The sequence below is a fragment of the Ochotona curzoniae genome, unplaced genomic scaffold (genome assembly GCF_017591425.1).
Source record: "Ochotona curzoniae isolate NIBS_2020 unplaced genomic scaffold, NIBS_Ocur_1.0 scaffold_4506, whole genome shotgun sequence".
Lineage (NCBI taxonomy): Eukaryota > Metazoa > Chordata > Mammalia > Lagomorpha > Ochotonidae > Ochotona > Ochotona curzoniae.
The window spans coordinates 69697432-69719427 of NW_024467119.1; the positions used below are offsets into that span (position 1 = coordinate 69697432).

Genomic DNA, 21996 nt, shown 5'->3' on the forward strand with positions numbered 1-21996 from the left:
GACCTATGATGTGTAATAACAATAAGACCTCAAAGTTTACCAATATCTCCATTTAGATATAATATAGCTAGCCTCAACTATACTGTGTTCTTAGATTCTAAGAATATAGTAGATCCATTTTGAAATTGAAGCGAATTTGGGGCCTGGCATGGTAGCCTAATGGCTAAAGTTCTCAACTTGGCACATGCCAAGATCCCATATGGGCATTGGATCTAATCCCGGCAGCTCCACTTCCCATCCAGCTCACTGCCTGTGGCCTGGGAAAGCAGTTGAGGATGGCCCAAAGCCTTGGGTCCCTTCACCCATGTGGGAGACCCTGAAGAGGTTCCTGGCTTCTGCATTCGGGATTGACTCAGCTCTGGCCATTGTGGCCTTGGGGAGTGAACCATCAGATGGAGGATCTTCCTGTCTGTCTTTTCTCCTCTCTGCATATCTGACTTTTTAATAAAACTAAAATAAAAAAAAAAAGAAAAAAGTTAAGGTGAGTTTGGAGAAGTGGGATAATGTATAGCAGAATCTGGGTGCTGAGTATTTTCTGAATAAACTCCAAAAAAGAGAAAAACTTGGTATCCAAAACACATTGTTAGCCCACAGCTTTACCACTTTATGTAAACTTGGACTGTATTTTTAATCTCTCTTTCCTTTTTTTCTCTCCTGAGAAATTGAGATGATTGGAGAAATATTTTTTGATCTTAAGTCCGATGGTTCTGAAGAGTAACATGCATAAATTATATTTGTGCGGAGACAGTCAATCTTTGACCTTTATCAAAGTTAGTTAGGCTCTAGACTGGACTTTGGATGCCTCCTGTCTAACCTTATTTAACGATAAGGAAATGAAGTTCATATATATGAACTACTTTGATGACGTCACTTGCTCTTTAAAAACAAACAAGACCAGGGCACTGCTCTCTAGTTTTCAGTTCATTCTTGACTCTGGGAAGATTTGCGAAGCTCTGGATTTCATGAGGGAGTTTCTGTCTCAATATTGCCTTAACATCAGCTTTGGAAATTGTTAATGCTTATGTGGTTAGCCGAGTGACAAGGTAGCTGTCTATATGCAGTACTCTGGAAGAGATGATGGAGAATACCTTTGCTTATACAACACATCCAAAAAGAGGGATTTTATGTGTAGGGAAGGGAATGTGGATCAAGCACATGGGGGTGTTACATTTAATGATAACTGCATGGACAACTTTGTGGTATTCCCGTATGGATAGAATTTTCTGCTTTGTTTTCTAACTTATGAAATACATTCCATTAGACTTTCCAATTTCTTGTTATTAGTTTTTATGTTCATTGAAGTTAACAGAATGGCTTTGGTTTTTCATGGTTAGCTCTGGCTCAAGAAGCAAATAGCTCAACTTCGCCTCTTTTTTTAAAAATTTTTTTTCAACATTTATTTTTATTATTTTTTTATTGGAAAGGCGGATATACAGAGAGGAGAGACAGAGAGAAGATCTTCCGTCCGATGATTCACTCCCCAAGTGAGCACAACGGCCAATGCCTATCCGAAGCCAGGAGCCTCTTCCGGGTCTTCCATGCGGGTGCAGGTTCCCAAAGCTTTAGGCCGTCCTAGACTGCTTTCCCGGGCCACAGGCAGGGAGCTGGAAGGGAAGCGGAGCTGCCAGGATTAGAACCGGTGCCCATATGGGATCCCGGGGCGTGCAAGGCGAGGACCTTAACCACTGTGCCATTGCGCCGGGCCCAACTTCACCTCTTAAATACTTCCTCACCACTGCCACTCCTCCCTCGCCAATAAAATTCAACAACTTAAGCAGTAACAATGCAGCCTTCTTACTTCTCCTATAACAAGTACACCTAGCAGAAAGGATTAAAATATTTTTATCCATTATTTGCCAATAGAAAATGTGCTATATTACTAATTTGTTGTGTCTGCTGGTAGATAATTATCAGAAGAGAGTGAGAAACGCCTCATTACAAATTGTCAGATGGTGTTTTGTGCTACAATAGTTGAAGTACATCTCCCACGGCAGCATTGAGTTATCACGGAAAGCTTGGTTGTCATTATGGCTGTTGTAAATCTCAACACACACTCTAATAGTTAAACTATTATTCATAGTGACAATTCTGGAAAACTGTTTAGTAATGATTGGCTGAGTTTCATAATGAAGAATAATTTTATAGAAATTCTAAAATAAATATTTGATGAATTCATAAGCACATTCATGTTAAATGCATACCTAGAATGTTTTACTTATTTATCTTTAACTGCAGTGTCCAAGTGTTAGCTGCACATCAAAACAGTTTTCTATATGTATCATATATACGTTTAGTGCTTAAATATAATATGTAACCAATTTCTATTTTATGTAAGAAGGAGTGAGCTAGTTCTCTGTTGTTTGAAGCCACAAGAAAGAAATGGCTTCACCTATGGAATGAAGTGTTTCTTTACTCCTTTATCCCCCCCCCCCCAAAAAAAAAGAGAAAGACAGAGAAAGAGGAGCTGTGGAATAAAGAGAAAGAGATCTTCCATCTATTGGATCAAATCTCAAATGTCTGTGACAATTGAAGCTGGGCCAAGCCAGGGGCAGGAATTGAGAATTCAGGGACACAAACATCGGAGCCCTCACTTGCTGCCTTCCAGTGTGCTTATTAACCAAAAGCTGGAATCAGGATTATCACTGGGACTTTAATCCATACATGTCAATATATAGGAAGCAGGCAGCCCATCTGGTATTTTAATCACTGTCCTTATCACTGAAACTATTTATTTATTCTATTCTATTGCTTCTTGTTTATTTGAATGGCAGGATAATAGGCAGAGATCTTCTGTCCACTGGTTCACTCTCCAAATGCCCACAACATCCACGCTGGGTCAGTCTGAGGTCAGGAGGCCAGAACCCAGTCTGGTCTTCCATGTAGGTGAGATGCTTTCAAATACAGTAGCCAGCATCTGCTTCCTCCCTGAGCATGCTTTGCAATTGGAAGTGGAGCCAGGACCTGAAATCCAACATGACATGCAGGTATTACAAGTAGCAGCTTAACCACCATGTTAAAAGCTTTCTTATTTTTTTTTTTTTCTTTTAAAGATTTACTTTTATTGCAAAGTCAGATATACAGAGAGGAGAGACAGAGAGTAAGAGTTTGCGTCCGATAATTCACTCCCCAAGCAGCCATAACAAGTGGAGCTGAGCCCATCCGAAGCCAGGAAACTGGAACCTCTTCCTGGTCTCCCACACGGGTGCAGAGTCGCAAGGCTTTGGCCAGTCAGTCCTTGACTACTTTCCCAGGACAGGAGCCGGGAGCAGGATGGGAAGCGGGGCTGCCAGGATTAGAATCAGTGCCTATATGGGATCCCGGTGTGTTCAGGGCTATGACTTTAGGCGCTAGGCCACCGCGTAGGGTCCATATTCCTTTATTCTTGAAAGATGAAAATGTTGTGGCTTCATTCCTTCTTCCTTTATCTTATATTATTCCTTTATTATTGTTTTTCTACTAGTTTCTCTTCCTCTATATAGTTTTTCTGCTCTTCATATAGTAGCTCAGGTGTATCAGCATGGAAACCTCACAGCCCCCTTTGTGTCTCTGCCACTTCAGTTCCAGGAGGCTTTGCGTTTTCATGGCAATGCTTTAGAGCCTTATTCAAATTTTACCGCCTTTTCAAAGGGTACATCTTCCCAATGATACCATTGTACGTGAAGCATAGAGATGTTTTTTTAAGAATAAATAAATATGATCAAGCACTAGTGTCAACGTGTCTATCAGCCACATCAGCAATGCACTTGACAGTTTGTTCCTGAAGAGGTGAAAAGGTTTTAGTACAAGTTATATGTGCTGCAAGTGATACTTTAGTATAGAATGCCAAGAGCTCTTTCCTCCCTCTCCAGTCTCAGGGGAAGGGTGGGAAAGGCCGACAATGAGCGGTGAGATAAATAGTTCTTGGTGAAATGTTAAATTCACAATGGTGATCACTTCTTTTTGTTTGTCTGTTTTTAATTTTTCTTTTTATTGCTCCCCATCCCCCTCACCTCCTCACTTCTAACAAGTGCTGACTGTTTGTCAAAAGTCTGTTCTATGCATTGAATGAGCTCACTTAAAACTCATGATGACCCTGTGAGTATTGTCATCTCCCTATTGCATAAATGAAAGCCAAACCAAAACAAACAAAAGACTGAAAGTGTGGCCCTGCAAAAATAAATTAACTAGCTTGAAACCTCACTCTTAGGAGGGGTCAGATTTTAAGCCTGATCTCTGTGATACCAGAGTTTGTATTCCCCTGGATCAATGCCACCCAGCAGTTCTTGCAGAGGTGAAAATGTTCTCCCGCTGATGCATCCACAGGGTGGCCACTGCCAACACTGACATTGGGCACTTGGAAAGTGCCTGACTCCTGTGATGGAGGATGTGAGTTTCTAGCTTCATTTTATTTACTGATTTACATTTAAATGGCCACATGTTGTTTGCAGTTACTAAATTGTATAAGGAAACCCGTGATAATTATAAGAAAATTCAACAAACAGATATGGCCTCCTCTGGTTCAGACACTTTTCTAGGTATCAGGTCTTCTCCAGGAATCAGATGTGGTTCCTGTCTTCTAAGAGTTCAGAATCCAAGATTTTTTTTCAGGACTCCTAATGATGTATGACTAAACTAAGCATTTATGTCTCTTCTATCTACTGTTTTGTGGTATCCTGTTTTTTAATTTTTAAAAATTTTAAGTATTTGAGCTTTTGGATAATTAACATCTTCCTGTGGTTTACATTTCAGTATGGAGAAAATGCTTTCTTATTCCTACTTATGCAATTAGTACTATTATTTGCTCATGTTGCCCTTATATATGCTTTATGTGGTCATAAGACAATGCACATATCTTTTTAATCATTTCCCTTTATAATACAAATCCATGCTGTTGAATAACCTTGATCTTATACTTAAACACATAACTTGAATGGCTCATCATCCTGTGTTTTAAAAGGTTCTCATTATTTTCTGTGGATGCATAATTCCATGTATACATGTGCCGTTGTTAATTAATTAATCAGTCAATTAATTAATTAATATTAGAAAGTCAGATACACAGAGAGAAGGACAGAGAGCAAAATTTTCTGTTTGCTGATTCAGTCCCCAAGCAGCCACAACAGTCAGAGCTGAGTCAGTCCAATGCCAGGAGTCAGGAGCCTCCTCCAGGTCTCTCACACAGGTGCAGGGTCCCAGGCTTTCGACTGGGAGGCAGGCAGCAGGCAGGTCGACTGCTTTCCCAGGCCATAAGCAGGGAGCTATATGGGAAGCAGGGCCTTCAGGACACAAACTGGTGCACATGTAGGATTCTGGCACATGCAATGAGAGGACTTTAGCCATGAGGCTACCATGCCTGGCCCCCAAGATTTATTTGAACAATCCCTCATTGATGGACATTTAGATTGTTTCTGTTCTTTTGTTATTACAGGAAATGTTGACATGAGTAATTTTGTCGAGACACTCTAATGTTTCCCAGAATTTACGTTTACTAGAATATATTTTACCAGAACTTAAGTCTCATGAGATGTTTTATATAAAGAATCTGAAGCTAAATGATTTTTGGTGACTGTGAGTCATTTTTGGAGTTTCATAGTTCCTGTTGTCAAAGGAAGTTATACTGGGCAGAGGGTGAGCTTGTGCTGGGCAGCTTCCTTCTGCTGAAAGGCTATCTGAGGAGGGACTCAGCTACTGGCTCTCTTCTGGGAAAGTGGGTATCTCACAATTTATCGTAGCCTCAAAAGCATCTTTACATCTTTTAATGCAGTGCAGATCCATTCTTAAATAGCCTGGGTAGTCACAGCAAGTCACTGGGTCACTTTGGGATAGTTTGCAGTTCTATGAAGTATGGATACTCAACTGAACATTCTTTAGAACACCTAATGTCCTTTTTGTCTACCTATATTTAAGTGTATAGCAATTGCATTGTGAAATCTGAGTTCAGTTGCACCAAGCATACATACATGGGCACATAACGACAGTCAATAAGTAGGTCAGCTCTAATCTGGCTGCTGGTAGTTGGAGACTGAGACAGAGAGGCATAGGGAAGAAAGGTGGCCTGTCTCCTGACTCAACAAGACCATCTTACCGTGGATTCTTGTTGGCTAACAAGGGTTATTTGTTGATGGATCTGGACCTCAAGTAGGCTATATGTATGTTTTACCACACTGTTATGGTGGCCTTAACATTGCCCCTGAGGTTTATCTAATATACTTTGAGTTATTAAATCTCTTCCTACTCTCCCTCCTGCTCTGGTAATATGGTTCACTAGATCTAGTGATCTTAGTCCAAAAAAGATGCCAGCCTTAATTCTTTAGAAATTCACAGTGATTTGCTGGCTCAAATGCTAAAAACAAAGTCTGCATTTAATTTGCAGTTAAGTATGAATTAATGATCCTGAGCTGATTTTTGACGCCCAACTAGTGACTAATCTATATTAGTCACCTAGGGCCACCAAAAGAAACTATTGCAATCTGGTAGTTCAAAGAACAGGGGTTTCTGAGGGTTAGAAGGTCCAGCAGCAAGGTCCCAGCTGGTGTGGCTTTTGTGGAGGAAGCTTATTTTATGATGTAGATGGCCACATTCTCTGGGTGTCTTTATATGCAGAGAAGGAAAACAGGAGAGAAAGAGGGGAGGCAAGGTAGGCAGGGAGGGAGGGAGGCAGAGAGAGAGAGAGTTAAAAAGTTCTTTGAGGCTTTCTCTTATCAGGATGCTTATCTTGTCTCCCAAACCTAGTTATCCTCCAATCAGCCCCAAGACCTACTAGCATCATGTTAGGATTTTAAACTATGAATTTTGGAGCCTGAATTCACTCTCCAGCACCATCTTTCTGGTATACAATTCCATAATGCTACTTATGGTGCTCCTGAATGATTGTTCTAATAGCATCTCTACAATCATTCACTGGGTTTGTTAGCCTTCTGAGGGTGGAGCAGAGATGAAGTGTTGGAAGAATTGATGGCTGGAAGTTTTAGCAGTATTAGGGGTTTTCCTGCCTCTGAATTAGCTTGGAGCAGGTGACTGGACCTAAGCTACAAAATTCTTTAGGACAATGTAATGCTCCTTATGCTTAGTATTTGGTTCTAATCACCAACTTTAGGGCAAAGGTGAAGTCACATTCAAAATCCTATTAAAATGTCCCCTCCCCTTGAACTCTGGGTGCCTGAAAACAGAATTTCTTTGCAAAGCTACAACTATTAATCATTCAAGGTCATTTTGGATGATACCTTCTCCATGAAAGTCTTTCCAAATCACTCATCTTTCAAAAGTATTTTTAACTATGGCCCAGAATGACCCCCAGTGGCTAAATTCTTGTTTTAACATGTGCTGGGATCACAAATGGGACTGATTCTTGATCTGGCTGCCCCATTTCCCATTCAGCTTCCTGTTTGTGACCTGAGAAAGCAGCGGAAGATGGCCCAAAACCTTGGGACCCTTTACCCACGTGGGCCACTCAGAAGCATCTCCTGGCTTTAGATTGGCTCAGCTTGGGCCATTGTGGCCACTAGGAGAGCGAGCCAGAGGACAGAAGATTAGAACCGGTGCCCATATGAGATGCCAGCACGTGTGAGGCAAGGACTTAAGCTGCTAGGATATCACGCCAAGCCCAATAAATCTTTTTCACAGACTTTTTTCATTCTTCTTAACAAAGAACTCTCGTGCTAATTTCAGGTTGTCTCTTACTGTTTAAGATTCCTAAAGATTAAAACTAGGAAGCTAGCACTTTCATGCAATTGATTGAGCTTGTACCTGTGGCATCCTACACATGTCCTGGTGTTCTACTTCTAATTCAGCTCTCTGTTAATGTGCCAGGAGAGCGCTGGAGAATTGCTCAACTGCCTGGACCTCTGAACGCACGTAGGAGATTCCTGAACAGCGTTCTGAGCTTTTGGCTTCAGCCTGACCCAGCCCTGACCGCAGCCATTTGAGTGAAGCTGCAGGTGCAATATCTCTCTTTTAGTCTCTCTTTCTTTCTCCCTCCATTTGAAATGAAAAGTTACATATACACAGAGAGAAGTGGGGGACATGAGATTTTCTAATATTTTGGTGTATTAAAACCCCTTCCTAATTACACAGTATAACATGATGTTACAGTATTGAGTTTAATGCTGATTATTTCATTGGGTAGATACTTTGCCATGCAATTTTATAATAGTTCTTAAGACTTATTTCCAAAATCTTCTTGAGACTATCAGTAACTTGAAATCAAGCATACAAATAAATGTGAAATCATATTTGATTGTTCCATATTGATTTTAAATGAAAAGCATTTTACTACGATGCTGTATAGAGAATTGCAGTTTGTAGTCAACATTAATACATGTTGAAGTGCGGGGAACTCTTGAACATTTTAGGAAAAATTTAAAGATCGAATGTTTACTTTGGATTCTTTCTCCTTACTCATCTTTCTGTTTTTATATAGCTTGATCAGGTACATAGGCAATCGTAAATCTGAGAAAGAGAGGATTAAGCTATATTAATTTTTAATCTTTATCTTTACCTTTGACTCTTAGAGAATCTGCTTTGATCTATGGCCATTTTGCTGCTTGCAACAGTGTTCCATCATGTTCTCTCCTGGTGATGTCACATGGAGCACAAAGGTCCAGGTCGGCAGAGAGCCAGGCTACAGAAAGTGGTGTAAGTTTTTCAGTTGTATTATTTGGGGTGGGCATTGTGGCACCATGGGTTGAGTGTCAGTTTCAATCCTGATTGCTCTGCTTCTGACTGAGTTTCCTGCTAATGTATCCTGCGAGGCAACAGATGATGGCTCAAATGCTTGGGCTATTGTCACTGTTGTGCAATACCTGGATGGAGCTCTAGACTCCCAGGTTAGTCCTCACCCAGCATGACTCCTTCAGCATTCAGAGTGAGCCTGAATTTTGAAGATCTCTCTCTCTCTTTCTGCCTTTCAAGATAAAAAACCATAAACTATGAAAATGATATGATTATATATATATGCACTTTTATGTAATAACTTTAGTAAGATGAAGTTAATCAGACAAACTTAAATATATTCAGATTTTCATACTTGCCAATTCTGGCCAAAGTGACACAGTTGGGCAACCCACAATTTTAACAATTAGAGTGTTTAAGAATAAATGATAAATTCAGCTGTCTGATTTCCAAATGAGTTTAGCAATGTAGTTAAGATTCCAGAGGATACTGTGTCTTGGATTCTTAAATCCACAATTGAAATTTTTGAAAAATATTTGAAGATAGGATAAAATCGAGAGCTAAACAAAAATGAGGACATGGAATGGAAGTCTGAGCACTGAGTTCTTATTGGTAAAGTGGCCACATATCTTTTGGCTATAATTCCTATTTAACATTTTGAAACAGAAAAATGTTATGAGGCTGCTTCAAAAAGTATGGAAAACACAATTAAAAGGCAAGTTTGTGTTGTTAAAATTTTGAAATCCATATGTAGTCTTTTCATAATACGTGTTTTACATAAAATTATTGAAGCCCTCTTTTATATCTGATTTTTTAAAATGTTTTGTATCAGCATACATTTCCCTTTTAATTTCGTTTTCCTGAATTCTTACAAGTACTCTCATGCATTAAGATAAACAGCGGAGAAAATAAAAGGAAACTGAAACTCTGAAATAATCCTAAGGGGAAAAGACAGTTCCTCTCTCTCACTGTTTTATTTTTGGCACTAGGAAATAATAATAAATAGATAAAAATTGAATGGAAAGGTTTGAAAAAATATTTTCCTTGGCAAAAATTGCCCATCTACTAAAACTGCCTCCCCAATGTCATACACTTCCTTGAGACAACTCTGCTTCCTAGGGTTTTTATTAATAACCCTCTGTGGTTGAGACTCCGTTTACTGGCAGTTTTATGGGTGCAAACATACCGGGGATTGCTGCATCCAGGGCCCCAGTAAGAAACCGGAGGGCGTTTTAGATATGGAACCATGGAATCCGGGGGAGTTTTGCTGATAACAATACTGCACTGATTTATTTTATTTATTTTTATTTGCCACTCTGAAATAGTGATGAAAAGAAGCACACATTATTTTTGAGAAATTCTACTATGACCAATTTTAGGACAATTATGCTATGACAGGGGAATTTTCTTGAAATGAAATCATGGATGAAATGTGTCAGAACTTGAAACAGGAATCTCCCCTCGTATTTGAGCCATGAATAAGTTTTAAGAAGTCAGAAGGAAAGGAGCCTGTACTTTCTGTTTTTGTTTACAGGAACTTATATTGATTTCTAGGCATTTTGAGCTTGGCATCCTACGTTGAGGTGCTTTAAACAGGCATTTGGCTATTTTATGGTGGCCTGTGGTAGCTATTCCTGTCTGATGTGAGTGTGAGCCAAGAATCTAGTGAAGGTGAACTGAAGTCTCAGCTATTCCTTTCCTTTGCATCATGCAAGAAGACAATTATGGGTGAGTTGTGGCTTAGTTTGCTCTGCCTTTGCTGTGGCCAGGACTGCAAGGCACTGTTCAGGAAGCAGAACAGCTTATTTGGTTTAGACTCCTGACTGCATGACTGGTGCTAACTCAAGCCCACTTAGTGTTTATCATGACCTTTGTTTCACTTTTTATATTTGGAGAATAAAAGGCTCTATAAGGCGGAAGTAGGATGCAGAGCAGGTTAATGCAGGCCTCATTTATGCTCAGTTTCCTTTTTTCTTTCATCCGGGGCTACAGTTTATAAGCTTGGGTGACCCGATTGACTATCTTAGCTCAATTTGCTACAAGATTTTATTTCTCACTTTGTGATTATTAAACTAATGTGTGCTCTAAGAGTGAGAGTCAAAACCACCCAAAAAAATGTGAAGTGGGAAAATATTAGCTGTGCAATTATTAGGAAGCAAATCATTATTTGATTCTTTCTAGGGTTATTTTACTAATAGTATACGTATGAATGATTGAAAATTTGCCTTGTGGCTTTGCTTGTTGTAACAACAAACTGTGACAGTTCCCTGGGGTATTACAGAAATGAAATATAAAATAGTGCACATAAGAACTTCATTTTAAGATATATCACAATTCATTATTAATTAATTTAAATTATTAAAAGTGGTATTTTGGACCAGTATCACGGTAGAGTAGGTGCCAGTCTCTCATATGGGTCTGGTTTAAGTCCTGGCTGGCCCAAATCCTTGGGGCCTCTGCACCCACATGGGAGGCCCAGAAGAAGCTCCAAGTTTATGATTTTGGACTGGCCCAACTCATCATGGCAGTTATTTGGAAACTATGGAATATATCTATCTATGTCTCTCCTTCTCCAGCTGTAAAGCATGTCTTTCAAATAAAAATCAAATAAATCTTAAAAAAAAAAGAAGTGCTATTTTAAGGGACAGCATAGCACAATAATTTAAACTACTGACTATGTTATCAAGCATCCTGTATTAGAATACTGTTTCGAGTCCCAGCTGTTCTGTTTTCTGTCCAGCTTTCGGCTATTTTGCCTGTGAAGACTGTGAAGCAAGGACCACGTATATGGGTCCCTATCACTCTTGTGATCAATTTCTTATTTTCTCTTTGTGTTTAAACCTGGAGCTTCTCTCTTCTGTGCAGTGTATGAGACTTCCTTGTGGTTTGTAGTTGTTCTTCTCACGGTGCAATACTTGAACTTGGTATTTCTGTTTTGCTGTGTTTTGGGTCATCTCTCTGTACTCCTTCCCTTAATCCTTCCCAGCCTTTATTAATCACTTAGAATAAGAGAAGACAGACAGGGAGAGAGAGAGAGAGAGAGAGAGAGAGAGAGAGAGAGAGAGAGAGAGAGAGAGAGAGAACGTGGATCCTTCAGCTTTTGGAGGAGCTGTCTCAAAATTACCCCTGGGGTGAACTTGACCTTTTCTACTTTGCTGGTTATATTAATTTTGCTTCGGGAAATTTGAAGTTAGGAATTTAGGGGATTACAGACTTTTGATGATGAGATTCCGCTGGTAGACTGGCTTTTTCGTGTTTATGACATGTTCCTCCCTCCTGTGTGTCTCACTGCCTTCACATGTGTTTTGAAAGCAATGTGGCCCCCTCAGGTTTTTCCATTTAGTGTTTGCATGACGGGTATTTTCCCTTTAGCTTCCTTTCAGCCTGTCTTTGTCGTACATTTTAGATATATTTAGAAGACAGCAGGTAGCTGTGTTCACTTTTGTTTTTATTTCAGTCTGATACTCTTAATCTTACTGAGTGCTTATTCATTTTCATGTAATACATTATTGGAATAATTGTGCTTATACCTAACATAGTAAAACTTTCATGTTTAATCTATGTCATTTCACAGCTTTCCTTTCTTTCTTATTTTTATTTGTTTTAATTAACTTTGTTTTTCCTTTGGTCCTTTTAATGTTATTTCATTGTTCTGTTTGTTGTCTTAGACATTACAATACAAATATTTTATAGCTATTGTTACCTAGGTATTACAGTATTTCATCAGTCCTTTGTGAACTAGCCCCACTTTATTTTAGGACTACCAGTGCAAAACCTTTCAGTAACTTATCACTAGCAGGAAACCTACTGCTCATTAGTGGGGTAATATATCATTTTACCAAGCAGGGGTCATTCCAGAAAGAAATGATTGGAAATGCTCTTTCTAAAAAAAAAAATAATCCATCATACTAATTACTCTAAGAAGAAAAAATCACGCATTAATCTCTATAGACACAGAATATTAATTTCACACAATTTACTAGAAATTCAGACTTACAGAGAGAGAGACAGACAGACAAAGAGGGAAATCCTCCATTCGCAGGGTCACTTCCAAATGGCTACAATGGCCAGAGCAAGGCCCATCCAATGCTGGGACCCAGGAGCTTTTTACTGGTCTCTCATGTGGCTATAGAGGCCTAAAGCCTTGAGTCTTCCTCTGCTGCTTTGATAGGCAATTGTCAGGGAGCTGGATCAGAAATGGAGCAGCTGGGACTCAAACTGGCATTGCAATCAGAGGATTATCTTGCTACACCAGGCTTCAGGCCCCCATCGTGCAAATTTTTGAAAAGACAATCCAGTTAATTAAGAGAAACATTTCATAACCATGACAGCTTACTATTTATACAGACACATGAGAACACACACACAAACTTTCAGCCAAAAGACAGTATCACAAACAATTCCAAAACATCAGAGGCATTCCTGCTGCAACTAAAAGTGAGATAGTGACACACAACCATCAGCCCCACCAGTAAAAGCTGTTGCAGAGACGCCAACGAAGCAGAAAAGAGAAGCATAAAAGAGAAAGGAATTAGAACTGCAAAACTCAAGCACAGGGAAGTGAAAGTGTAATGTTTTCACGAATTACTACTTAGAAACTCCAAGGGAATTTAACTGATGATTCCTAAACATTGCTCAACTGCAGTATTAAAACGACAAATCTGACTCATTTAGAAAATCCTTAGGTTGGAAATGATATAAACTCACTTTGGGGAGATACAAAAGGGGATTAAGTAGGGGGTGAAATGCTTACTGCTCAAATCACCAGAAGTTTCCTCTCGTGGGATTTGTGGGGAAATATAAAGCAACAAAGTAGGGAACAAAGAACATAATTGGACAATGAGGAGAGATTTTACATTCTTATATCATATTACCTGGAATACAAATTCCAGATTTTAAAATAAAATCATCATTAAAAGTATAAATAAATATTTGATTTCTATATGGATTACAAAATATTTTCTGCAACAAGAGTAGCCAAGGCTCTATGTCAAGGTGAGCATCTCTGTGATGAGCTGTAGTACTGTCTGCACTTCTTTCACACCCATTGTCCCATACAGGAAGAAGATTAGTTGGCAGGCTATCTTATTCTTATTCCTGAATGCATTAGCTATGCCCGCAGACACTTGCTACATGGCTTAAAATTAAGAATTATCTTTGTATTCCTTTGGTTCAAGACGTGTTCTTTAAAACAAAGAATGGGTGCTGACTTTCATCAAATGCCTCATTATATCACCATCGCTTTAGTGTTTCAGAGACTGTGCTCAAAGTCCAACTCTCACTTTGTTATGTCGTATCCCAGCCTTGAGTAAACTCCTTGTACTTTCATTTTGCCATTTGTAATTATACGAATTACAAGAACCTCTATTTAGAGGTTGTATTCCCATCTGCCACTGAGGCTTCTATAATTTACTAAGGATCTGCAACCTCTATTTCCTTTATGTAGTGCTTAGAACTTTAAGGATGTTCAGGGAAGAGTCCTGTTATCATTTATTGAGATGATGGTGTGAGTTGTATATAGGATAACCAGACATGAAAGCCGGTCTGGGATCTTAGCACAGGCTGTCTTAGAATACATCTCCTTCACCCTGTGTTTGAGCACCTGTGTATACTCCATACCTTGTTTTTCTGTGTCATATGTCACAACTTCCCCATTCTTTTTTTTTAAGATATGTAGCTTTATCTTGCCCAGTGCTAATGGTGTCCCCTCTCCTGAGTAGCTCCATGCTAAACCGCTTCCCCACCACAGTGCCTGTAATCTGCACTGACTGGTCATCCACTAACAGCAATCAGCACAGAACAAGGAGCACCCACCCATTGCTCACCCTGATCCTGCTTCTTGGGTTGCAAGGAGTGGTTGTGGAGTTGAAGCACATGCTTATTAACACGGTTTGTTATCTTATATTGAGTACTACTGTGGAGCATGTTTATTTTGTCTTGATTTTCTAAAGCATGCAACACTTTGTTGTCATTACTGTTTGAGGATCATTCGGGTATGGATAGGCACACAGTGTGTAACTCACCACCAGCATCTGCTGTAGTGAGTTAATTTGTTGGTTAGGTGAATCTGACATCTTACTGTAATTTCCAGTTTAATACAGAGTAGAAGCCTGACATTGCGAACAATGTTTTATGAGACATTAATATATTAAGCTTTACCCCATCTTAGTATGTAAAATTCTTGTAGTAATGAAACCCGAGTATTGAAGAAAGTGAGTGCCACCTACAGTCTTCTTCTTCATATGTATTTTGTAATTGTTATTAAACCATTTTATCATTTATTAAAATATACGAAATGATTGAGTTCATGGTAGAGCAATCGTACTTGGTTTCAAATATACCAGAAATACTTACATGTCCTGTTCAGAGATGTTTTCTTAAGAATGGAAATTCTTTAAGCAGAGAGCTGCAGTGGCCTCGTCCACGTTTCATGGTTATGGGCAAACTTCTCCATTTCTCCAACTAACCAAACTTCCCCTTTGACCACCACCTCTTGCTGCTTCTTGAATAGAAGTGCTAATTGAGTGGGTTTCTGTCAGGAATTCTGAAAGGAGGCAATGATATTACCCAATTCTCTTGTAAATCAAACCTGCAAGATGTCAGCCTAGGAATGTAACTTGGGGCTACATAAGAGTTCTGCTCAATTCCTCTTTGTCTTTTTAAAGATCAGTAGTTAGGGCAGAGCGCAGTGGCCTAGCAGCTAAAGTCTTCACCTTGCACCCACCAGGATCCCATGTGGGCACCGGTTCTAATCCTGGCAGCCCAGCTTCCCATCCAGCTCCGTTTATGGCCTGGGAAAGCAGTTGAGGATGGCCCAAAGCCTTGGGACCCTGCAATGGCTGTGGGAGACCTAGAGGAAGCTCCTGGCTTCGTATTGGCTTAGCTCGGGCTGTTGTGGTCACTTGGGGAGTGAATCATCAGACAGAAGATCTTCCTCTCTGTCTTCCTCTCTGTACATCTAACTTTGCAATAAAAATAAATAAATCTTAAAAAAATCTGTTTATTGGAAAGGCAGATTTTTTTGGTAATTATTTCATTTTGATAGTCATTACATAGTTGATTAGGTCACAAAGGCTCAAGGGCTACAGGAAGGTGGGTAAGATCATTATTTCCACAACATTATTACTATTTTCTGTATCTGGGCTAAGGGGGAAGATAAAGACAGATTTTAAAAAAACAAAAAGATTTTGTATTCATGGTTTCACTGCCCAAATGGCTACAGCCACATTGCTGAGCTGATACTAAGGCAGGAGCCAGGGAGTCACTTCCAGGTTTCCCATGCAGGTGCAGAGTCACAAGGGTTTGGGCCATCCTCTACTGGTTTCCTAGGTCACGAACAGGGAGCTGAATGGGAACTAGAGCAGCCAGGACATGAATTGACACCCAAATGGAATCCCACAACTAGTAAGGCGAGGGCTAGCTAGTTGAGCCATCACACCAGCCTTGACTTCTACTTTATTTCTCTTCCTGTGCTTCATCCTGACTAAACCAGTGATTTACCTTCCTCCTTGAGAGCATTGCTTCATTTCTGGCCTTCATTGGCAAGTAGCTTCCATTCTCTGCTATAGAAGAACTTGGACATGGGGCAAGTTTCAGTTCCAAGGTTGGAGCCCTAGGAAAACTATATAGTAGGTTCATTTCAATGAGGTGTAGCACTGGTTTAATTCCAAGAAGAACAAACTGCAGAGGTAAAATCTGGCTGCAAGCCAGGACATCTGTGTTCCTATTTCTGTTATTAGCAGTTGGCTATATAACATCAAGTAAGTCATGTGATTTCTTTATTGCTTGGATTTGTCATCTTTAAAATGTTGATAATAATTACTTCTTATAAGGCTGTACCCAATAGCTAGTTCAAGAGATGTAACTAGCTTTGAATAGCAACTGAAATGTCCTCAGCATGTGATCTTTACTAACTGTTATTTTTTACACTGCTATCACTTTTTTTGTTGTTGTTTATTTTTATTGCAAGGTCAGATATACAGAGAGGAGGAGAGACAGGAAGATCTTCCATCCACTGATTCACTCCCTAGGCGGCCACAATGGCCGGAACTGAGCCAATCAGAAGCCAAGAGCTTGGAACCTCTTCTTGGTCTCCCACATGGGTGCAGGGTCCCAAGGCTTTGAGCCCTCCTCACCTGCTTTTCCTGGCCACAAGTAGGGAACTGGATGGAAAGCGGGGCTGCCAGGATTAGAACCGGCGCCCATTTGGGATTGAGATATATGCAAGGCAAGGACTTTAGCCACTTGGCTACTGAGCCGGCCCGGCAGCAGTTTAGATATAGGAAGCTATTCTTATTAAATAGACACAGGTAAGAGCAGAAATACAGACACTTTTATCTACCACTGGCTCTTGCTTTTAAAGAACACAAACCATAATACAGGTTGAGTCCTACTTGCTTCTGAGTGCTTTTCCTGGTATTTAAATATAAACCCAGCCTCCTAATAGGTTTTGAGATTGAGCAAACACTGGAACATGAGTTAAGTTCAATCCTATCCTTTTAAAAGGGGAAGACAGAATTCAGATATTGTAATAAGGAATGTAGATATTCTAAGAAGCATCTTAATTGCTGCACCAAATTTCCACCTCTAATGTTAGTACTATTACAAGTAAAGCATTTTTTCCTTTTTTTTTTTTTAAAATTTTCTCTTTGAAGATGCAGGGCGGACATACAATTTGGTAATGGGATTGATCTGACTTAAGGGAGACCTGTGACTTCTGGTTGATGACTATCTGGCAGTAAGATCAGAAAAGCAGGTACTTCATTAGGCAAGATTTGGAATTGTAATACAATTTATTTTTTCTTCACATTTTATATTAAACAGATTTCATTGATATAACTCTAAGAAAACAAACATGCCTCCCTCTTCCAATTGTGTCAATTCAGGCAAGAACACTTGAAATAATTTCAGTGATTGTTGAAGAAAACAGTGCTTTTGCTTTTATATTTATATTAGGATCACATACTGATTGATAGAAATGCCAGAAACTGGGTTATAGAAACTCAGCGCCAGAGCAACGCAGGCTTGGACCACCTTGTGCAAAGAGCAGTGTGGACAAGGACAGAAAGCAGACGTCCTCGGGGGTCAGGGAAGCTGCTGGTGGAAGGCACTGCTGAGCCCAGTGGTTGCATTGTGTTGAATCCAGCACAAATGGGACAACAGCTTGTTGTCCTCCCATTTAAATTTTAGATCTATTTATTTTGAGATAACAATACAAAAAAAATGAGTTTCAGTTTGTATTGATACAGTGTGTACTAGATGCATAGTGTTATAATTAAATGCTATTGTTAAATTATATAAATATTTAAAATGAGGTTTTCCACAGAAATTGTTTTTATGAGATCGTTTCTATTTCTTGGAAGCCCTTTAAAGTGATTTCTAAGGATTTCTATTGATTAAAGTTTCTTAAATAGCATTGGTTATAATTTAATATAATTATTCATAAAATTCCTAATGTCATGATGCTATGGATATGTAACAAGCTGAGTTCGGCATCAAGTCACTGGCATATTTTGCTTTAAATATGGGACTAGAGGAGTTAAATTTTTTTCAAACTGACTCAAAATTGCACTATTGATAGAATTTAAGTAAAACCAGTTTGAATAAAAGCAGCTGATTTCTTTAGTTATATTCAAATTAACTAAAATCAATGGCACAGTATGTGGAAACTTAGTAAACTAGTCGTGATAAGGAATCCATTTATTCCTTCAAGTCAAATAGATTACTCGGAAGCTAAACACATTTTATTTAGAAAATTCTAGTTTTAACTGACATAGGGCCAGTGTTGCCACACATTGCTTTGACTGCCGCTTGCAACGCTGGCATCCCAGATTCAGACTGGAAGGTCAGTTCGAAGTCCCACTACTCTGCCTCCTGTGAAGACAGTGGGTGATGGTCTGAGTGCCTGGCTTCCTGCTACATGGACTTCCTCGCCTTTTGGTTACAGCCTGGCCCAGACTTGGCTGCCAAAACAAATGGAAAGTGAACCAGGAAATGGGAGGTTTCCTCCTCTTTCTAGTTCCTTCTTGGCCCTCTCACTCTTTCCTCCTTCCTCTCTCCCTCTCCACTCAATCTTAATAATAGCTTTGAAGGAAATCTTTTTAAAAGTATAGCCGACACATTTTGCTTTTTACAGCAGATTTCTAGGAAGAGCAATCCAAATTTTCCTTAATACAATCTAAAAATTGCTTTATAGCTTTCTTTTAAGATAATACTGTATATCAGGTGAACATTTTAAAAAGGGATTTATTTATTTGAAAAGCTGTTATAGAGACAGGAAGAGAAGTAGTTAGACGTATATTTTGCCCAAATGATCACAGTGGCCAAGTCTGGGCCAGGCCTAAGCCAGGACCTCCATCCAAGTCTCCCATGGAAGTGTTACATTCTGCTGCATTTCCCTGCAAGCTCTTAGCAGGGAGCTGGATAACAAGTGCAACAGTTGGAATCTAAACCAGTGTGTGGATGGGATGCCAGCATTGCAGCTGGTAGCTTAACTTGTTATACCATAATACCAGTCCCTCAGATGAGCTTTGAAATCCCACTCATGTATAGGAATCCAGGGTTTAAGTCACAAATATCAGTTTCAGATAGATTCAATATTATATCTAGTTTCAGGTACCTTGGTATGTGGAGCATTTGAGAGAAACACTGACAAATCAGATTTTGCTTACAATAAGATATGTACATTCCAGCTATCCTACTTTCAATCCACCTTCTTGCTGAATTCCCGGTTGCTTTGTTTCTGATTCATTTACTGCTATTTTGCCTGAAGAATGCAAGGGAGCATGAGCCCAGTCCTTTGCTCCCTGCCACTTATGAGGGAGAACAGGTTGGATTTTCTGATTTCATTCTAGCCCAACCATATGTGCTGTGGCAGTGAAAGGTGTCTCTTCCTCTCTCTGTTACTCTGTCTAGAAAACAAATAAATCTTTTTAAAGAGTAAATTGTTCAGCAACTTTTAATCAACATGTTTTCCGGATCTATTAATTTGAGGATTGCGAAGCCTTATTACTTGATCAATACACTCTCAGCATTGTGTAGTTATAGGAAGTGAATTTTGTCCTCTAATAGCTGCCACTTAGACTCATCATGACAAGAAAATATTTTCATTCAGTCTTTCTCTTATCTCAGTGCATAACGAAAGGTTAAAGAACACATTGTCCAATGGGGAGTGGTTTTCTGGTCTTTATATAAAAGTGGTGGTTGCAGTGTTGCTTCAACAAGATGGTGCTTCACTGCAACGTTACAGAAAGAAATTACTTTGCTGTGTTGATATATCTTTTGAGTTTTTTTAGTTTCACAAACTTGTAATTGTAATAGCAGAATCTCTTAATGCATGTGTGACAAACAGAAAACACAGGTTTGTCCCTTTGAAAAGCAGCATATTTAATAAATTGGTGAACAGCAAGAATTCTACACTATAAAAATACTCTTGGTAGCATGACTGATATGAAGATATTTAAGCACATAAAATCAGTTAATGAACAAAAATATGCCATTCTATAGTCAGTAACTATAGACCACGCTCTGTAGGCATAGGGAATGCATTTCTGTTCCCTGAATACGAAGACAGTTTCTTTTCCCTTGACTTGAGATATGTGTTGCTCGGCTTGGAATCCTTCCCACGTTTCTCTCAAGAACGTCTTATTGGCTTGTCTGTCCCTGCTTTAGTTTCACTTAGGAAAATCTCATCTTGGCCCATTTTCTTTTTCTTCTTATTTTTCTTAAGGTTTATTTATTTGTTTCACTAAGCACAATGATTTATGTTCTCTCTGATATGAGATAGCTGATACACATAGTCTAATATATATTTATATGTATAAATATGAAGTGTAAGGAGGAAATTAGCACACCAGGAAGCAAAGGTATGCATCTGTACTCCTGAGTAAAGGCAGGAGGCCCAATGAAACTTACAAATACAAATAAACTTTATGATACTAGGTTTTCTACTTTTTCATATACTTATCGTGTCAGGATACATTTAAATACCATAAAGTTAAGCCTGTAACTTATACTAAGGGATTATACTATTGTGATAAGCCAGGGACAAATGGTGGAGGGGGAAATTGGGATATAGGAAGGGGAGTGGGAGGGATGAACCCTTACAAAAACTCTACCATGGAAAATAAAAACAAAATTTCAAACAGATTTTTTTTTTAAACAATGATTTATTTACTTGAAAGTCAGTTACAGGGACAGAGGAAGAGATACACAGAGAAGGATGTTCTGCAGCTAGTTCACTCCCCAAGTGGCTTCAGTGACCAGGGCTGATCCAGCCAGAGCCAGGAAGCAGGAACTGCCTCCAGGTCTTCCATGAGGGTTGATGGACTCACAGACTTTGTTCATCCTTCACTGCAGTCAGCAGAACTGGGGTAACCAAGACACAAACTGGTACCCATAAGGGATGTCAGCATTACAGGTAACACATTTACATACTATGCAGCAATGGCAGACTCTTTCTTGTAAGTTTTATCACTGATACAGAATTGTTGTGGACTTCTGGGCCTTTCACAGTAGGATGTGAGCCCAATGAAGGCATGTAAGACATTGACCTTGTTATAACGTCACTCCCCAAAACAGCAGTTGGAGTATTATGGGGAGTGATTTAATGACCCAATTTGGGGCAGACTGTAATAAAATCACATGCTTACTTGTCATATTCTTCATTTAAGCAAAAAGAAAGTAGAAACTTTAGAAACTTGATTTTATAGAACAGGACAATAGGTGCTTCATATTGAATAAGAAAAAAGGTACAGTGATTTATATTTACATGGTGTACAACATATCAAATATTGTGTCTTTTATTTGTGGTTTGTGGAGACCAGTAACAATGTAATGGCTCTTTGAATGATAACTGTATCATTCAAGGTTTTTCTCTCTCCTCTTTCTTTCCTTCCTTCATTCCTTTCCCTCTTTCTTTTTCTTTCTTTCTTCCTTCCTTCCTTCCTTCCTTCCTTCCTTCCTTCCTTCCTTCCTCCCTCCCTCCCTCCCTCCCTCCCTCCCTCCCTCCCTCCCTCCCTCCCTCCCTCCCTCCCTCCCTTCCTTCCTTCCTTTCTTTCTTTCTTGTTTTTCATTTCCCTTCCTCCCTTCCTTCTTTCCGTCCTTCCTTCCTTTCCTTTTTTCCTTCATTCCCACTTCACCCTCTGGAACAATAACAGTTATTCCTTTGTCCTCAGAGTTTTTCAATGTCTAATGCAAGTACTTTGCTTCTGCCTCTGGCAACACAATGTATAGATGCATGTTTATGCCTTTTTTGCAAAGTACATCAACTCAGTCTGTAGTTTTCTGCCCTGCCCCTCTTTTTCTCTATTTATGCTTTACATGGAAACCTACTCCATTCACCCTGAG

At 39.4% G+C, this 21996-nt stretch overlaps 1 protein-coding gene across 1 annotated transcript in view; it reads left to right on the forward strand.

Moving 5' to 3' along the window:
• Positions 1 to 21996, forward strand: part of IL15 (interleukin 15) — a 74594-nt gene that overhangs the window by 16781 nt on the left and 35817 nt on the right. Inside the window, exon 2 of the mRNA XM_040967108.1 lies at positions 8490 to 8613. The gene's annotated coding sequence lies outside the window, so the exon portion shown is untranslated. The remainder of the gene's footprint in view (positions 1 to 8489; positions 8614 to 21996) is intronic.